At 33.9% G+C, this 5774-nt stretch overlaps 1 long non-coding RNA gene across 1 annotated transcript; it reads right to left on the bottom strand.

Annotated features, from left to right (window-relative positions):
* Positions 211-2807, bottom strand: LOC109232757. The gene is made up of 2 exons (XR_002068982.1): positions 2663-2807; positions 211-651 (listed from the first exon to the last, which is right to left on the bottom strand). It is a non-coding gene; the product is annotated as an uncharacterized LOC109232757 (long non-coding RNA).

Here is a 5774-nt window from a genome sequence, read left to right as displayed (position 1 = left end):
TCAAATCTCTCTGCTGAAAATTTATTTCAAGCTCTTAGGGTCAGTATAAATCTTGCAAGAGTTGTCGTATGAATAGTGTCTATGATCTTTAGAGCAAATACCATTGCGGCCAAATCATAAGTAGAATAGTTTTGTTCGTATTTTTTTATTGTTTGTGTTAAAGCACAAGATATCCCAATCATTCTATATGATCACACATCTTAATCCGACTTTTGAAACATTACATAATATCGTGAATTCACTAAAACTTGATGGTAAAGCTAATACCAATAGTGGTCAAACATTTCTTGAGATTCTAAAAGCTCTACTCACATTTCTTCATCCACTGAAACTTTGAATTATCCTTTTTTTTCTATGTTAACTTGGTAAATGGCTGCACTACTATGGACAAATTGAGAAATTATACAGAAATTACTTGTAGTAGCCTCCTTAGCCAAGAAGTTGTGAATCTCCATAGAAGCAGTTGATTCTTGCCACTTTTGAACCGCTTCTATCCCATTAGAATCTACTGTAATCACATCCGTAGTTACAATATTGCCAAGGAATGCCACTGAGTCTAGCCAAAATTCATGCTTCAAGAACTTGGTAAACAATTGATTTTCCTCCAGCGTCTTTAATACATTTTTCAAGCGATCCTCGTGTTCTTCCTGGCTACGAGAATATATCAGAATATTGTAAGTAAAAACTAAGAATTTTTTTTTCCTTAAACAACTTGAATACCATATCCATTATATACATCAATGCAGCTGGAACATTGACCAGTCCAAAAAGCATCACAAGTAACTCCTAATGTATGTATCGAGTTCTAGAGGCGGACATCGAAATATATTCCTTTCTTATTCTAAGCTGATGATAACCAGACTGAAGATTAATAGCTCATTGTAATGGATCAAACAAGCCATCTATTCGAGACAATGTGTATTTATTGTGTATCTTTACTTATTCAATTGTCTATAGTTGATGCACATTCTTAGGGACGTATTCTTTTTTATTTTGCAAACAATATTGGTGCAGCCCATGGTGAAACTCTCGGTATGATAAAACCCTTATCCAGTAGGTCTCGCAACTGTTCATTTAGATCTCACAACTCTGTCGGTGCTATATGACATGGTTCTCGTGTCAGGTGTCAGCTCAATACTATTTTTCATATTGAAGGTAGTCCTAGTAAATCAATATATTAGAGAATCTCTCATTATGATACATATTTTTTTTCAAACTTTGTGTTTCTTCTTTTGTACGCCTTACTAAATCTGTGAGACCCGAACAACCTTTCTTCTATAACCGTTAAGCCTTCAAATATATAATTTACTCATCTCTAAAACCTATAATCCCCTTTCTGAACAAAACTAGCTTTTAAGGTTCCCCAAACTTAATAGTCTTTCCAAAATAATCGAGAGTAGAGTGGTAAAAAGATAATCAATCCATACCCATCAGTACGTTATAATCAACCACATAGCTAGGGTTTTCTTCTCTTAACCTGGATCTAAAAATCATTAAACACATATCTAACTTCTATTGATTTTTCACAGAAATGGCAACCCAAAAGGATCGCTCAATATCTCAAAATGTCCTTGATTTTTAAATCTTCGACCCATATTAAAATTCATAGTAAAATAAATCCTAATCTTGGTCTTCCTATGTGAGTTCTCGCACGCCTATCATGTCCATGTTTTCGGATCAAAATCTCACTATCGGACCGGAAACTTCAAAAATTCAAACTTCGGTATTTCAAGCCAAAATTAGCTACGGACCTCCAAAACACATTCCGAACATGCTCCCAACCCCGAAATCATCTAACGAAGCTAACGGAACCATCATATTTCCGTTCCGAGGCCGTCTTCACATTGTTCTGACTATGGTCAGTTTTCCAACACTTAAGCTCTCATTTAGGGACTAAGTGTCCCAAAACTCTCCAAAACTCAAAACCGAATATCCCGGCGAATCAAAATAGCAGAAATAAGCTTGGGGGAAACAGTTAATAGGAGATCGGAGCGTAAATTCCAAAAACGACCGGCCGGGTCGTTACAAGTTTACTATTTATTTCCCAACAGAAAGGAGATAAAGAAAATTAAGGACGCGATCAAAACTTGGGGTAGATTTATTCTGTTCTAGTAGAATCAGGTAAAAAAGAAGGATAATCCAATTTAAGCCAAATAAAAGAACGTAGGACTATTGCATTGGAACAAAGGAACTGCATAATATACATATTTGTTTCTTCGTCATTACAAAGTACACAAATTACATGCTAAAATTTTGAATAGTTTAAAACATTTGACAGACATGATCAATAGTTCATGGCAGATTAAACAGGCAGTCAGATTTAATTTACGCAAACAGTTGAATATATCACAAATGTATTGTAACAAAGGGAATATAGCATAACATACATATTTGTCTCTTGTCGTATGTGATGATTAATTTTTAGTGTTCTTATATTGAAGAACAATAGTATATGATATTGTATTGAAAATATGTAAACAGTGATAAAAGTTCGTACCATTATTATGAGAGGAATATTTAGGTCGTTTTTGGTTTCATATGCATATTCTATTTTTTGTTGCGAGTTTCTGCTATTCTATTCCGTAGAAACTGAATTTGATATGAGAAGTTGTAGAGACTTTTGAAAAAAAAAGTGAAATCTGGCGGGGCTACTCGGCAATACCTCTGTTTGCTTGCTGATTCTGATGCACAACAAAGTCTATCTTTTGGTGAACTTATCTGATTGAATTTTGAGATTGGCAGTTGGTCGGACTTTGTGAGAAAACTGAATTGATGAGAAGTTGCAGAGTGAAAAGAGAGTAGTTACTTTGTACCTCTTTTAAGTAGTTGTGGATGAGAGTTTGAGTTAGTTTAGGATTTTGTTGCCCACGTTTGTGACCACGATCAACTGTGGAGTTTTTTTTTCTTTATTACTATTTCTATGAAAAATTCCATGGTAAAAAATTTGTTGATGAATTTTTAGGTTTATAATAAACTAAAAAAAAAAGTAATGAAAAACGTGGGAGTCCATTTTTTGGAATTGGAGTATATTCTTTTTCCAGTTTTCAGTTTTAAAAAGTACTAGTAGTCGTACCCGCGCGATGCGTGGTCAATTTAAAAAAAAATATTTGTCACTTTGTTAATTTTTCGATGTTACATTTGGAATTATCACAATTATTTGATTATCCTAATCTATATAAATAGAATAGATATTGTCTAAATTTTAATAAATAAAATCTCCATTAAATTAAAGGGACTTATATAGTCATCAAATAATTTTTTCGTTATGTATTTTTATTTATTATATTATCCAATATTTAGTATAATTATATTGTTGTGACGACCCGACCCGTCGTCTCATGTATTACAGCCCTGTTTCCCCCATTTACTGCTTCTTCATGTTTCATTATCAGCAACGAGTGAGTTATAGTTGAATTGAATTGGTTTGGATAGGAAATGAGACACTTAATCTCTTTAAGGAAGGCTTAAGTTGGAAAGGTCAACCGGACGTTGACTTATGAGTTAGAAGGCTCGGATGTGATTTCCGTTGATTCGGTTAGCTTCGGGGGATGATTTGTGACTTGGGAGTGCAATCGGAATTGATTTTGGAGGCCCGGTGTAGAATTAGGCTTGAATTGGCGAGGTTAGTATTTTGGCGAATTCCGGTGGATGGGTGAGAATTTGATCCGGGGGTCGGAATGGAATTCCGAGAGTTGCTGTAGCTTCATTAAGTGATTTTGGATATGTGTGCAAATTTTCAGGTCATTCGGACATCGTTTGGTTGGGTTTTTGATCGGAAGTGCATTTCGGAAGTTCTTGAAGAACTTAGGCTTGAATCCGATGTGAATTGATGATTTTAGTGTTGTTAGGTGTGTTTTGATGATTGGAGCAAGTTCATATGATGTATTGGGGTATGTTGGTGCCTTTGGCTGAGGTCCCGGGAGCCTCGGGGTGGTTTCGGATGGTTAACGGGATGAAATTTGGAGTTTAAAGGCTGCTGAAGGATCTGGTACCTGGTATTTCCGCTTCTGCGGAAATGGACCGCAGAAGCGGTCACGCAGAAGCGAGAGGGGGCCCGTGGAAGCGAAAATGGGCTTGGGAGATTTTTCCGCAAAAGCGGACCAGCGGACCGTAGAAGCGGACCCGCTTACGCGATTGGTTGACCGCAGAAGGGGTCTTGGGGAAAAGTTGAGGAACCGCAGAAGCGGATAAGTAACCGCAAAAACGGTGTCGCAGAAGCGACAAAAGGACCGCAAAAGCGGAAAGAACTGTTCAGAAGGGGGTTTTTATTATAATATTTCATCCGCGAGGGTTATGTATTTTTCCACCATTTTGAGCGAGCTTTGAGAGCTTTGAGGCGATTTTGAAGAGGGATTCAAGGAGGAATGATTAGAGGTAAGTTCCTTGGACTAAATACTCGAGATTTTGTTAAATTTAACATGGAAATTGGTTGGAATTCATTAAAAGGGGTAAAGCTAGGGCTTGAGTTTTTGATATTTCAAATTGGGATTTGATAGGTCATTTGAGCTCGGATTTGGGAGTTCTTGGTATGTATGGACTCGTGGCGAGACAAGGAATCCGGTAATGTGAATTTTGTAATTTTTCGAGAAGCGGGCCCGGGGCTCGGGTTTTGCTAGTTTCGAGATTTCTGCTATTTCTTGGCTGTTTTCAATTGGATATTGTTCCCTTGGCATATTGTAATGTATTCGCTCTGATTTTGGTTAGATTTGACGCGCGTGGAGGCCGATTCGAGGGGCAAAGGCGTCGCGAGCTAGAGATTTCACCGGTTCGAGGTGAGTAATACTTGTAAATGATATCCTGAGGGTTTGAAACCCCGGATTTGCACATTATAGTGCTGTATTGGAGAGAGATTTGGTAAATTTTTTTTTTTTGCTTTTTATTTTAAAATAATTTAAAACTTAACTTGTAAAACTACTCCCACCCAATTTGAATGGGTCAGTTATTTTTTATATATATTATTTTTGTTTTTTATCATATTAATTATACGATATCGATACTTATTAATCCAAATAAAGTAATCAATTACTATATATATATATATGGTAGTTTTTTATTTTATTTTATTATTTTCGTTTTTATATCGTATATTATATATAAATAGATTTTTCGTTTTTTTTTATTTCAAAATAATTTTTAAAACTCCAATTTGAAACTACTCCTAATTCTGAATTTTGGTATTTCATTATTTTTTTATAATTTTATTTTTTATTTTAAAACTCCAATTGAAACTACTTCTCGATTTGAATGGGCAATTTTTCTCTTTTTTTTTCTTTTTTTTATTAGGTTAATATTTTTTTTGATTTCTTTTTTAAAATAATTTAAAAACTCAAACTTGAAACTACTCCCACCCAATTTGAATGGGTAGTTATTTTTTATATATTTATTTTTTGCTGTTTTTTTATTATATTTAATTATAAGAATATCTATATTTATTAAATCAAATAAAATAAACCAATTATATATATATATATATATATATATATGTGTGTGTGTGTGTGTGTGTGTGTGTGTGTGTGTGTGTGTGTGTTTTCGTTTTTTATATGTATAATTATATATAAATAGATTTTTCATTTTTTTTATTTTAAAATAATTTAAAACTCCAATTTGAAACTACTCCCCAATTTTGAATTGGTAATTCATTATTTTTTTTAATTTCGTTTTTATTTTAAAATAATAAAAAAACTAAACTTGAAAACTATCCCAACCCAATTTTGAATGGGTATTATTTTATATCATATTATTTAATTTTTCGTTTTTTTATTTATTTAATTATA

Source organism: Nicotiana attenuata, chromosome 9, assembly GCF_001879085.1.
Source record: "Nicotiana attenuata strain UT chromosome 9, NIATTr2, whole genome shotgun sequence".
Taxonomy (NCBI): Eukaryota; Viridiplantae; Streptophyta; class Magnoliopsida; order Solanales; family Solanaceae; genus Nicotiana; species Nicotiana attenuata.
Note: the sequence above shows the minus strand (reverse complement) of the source record. Positions and strands in the feature narration are given on the sequence as shown.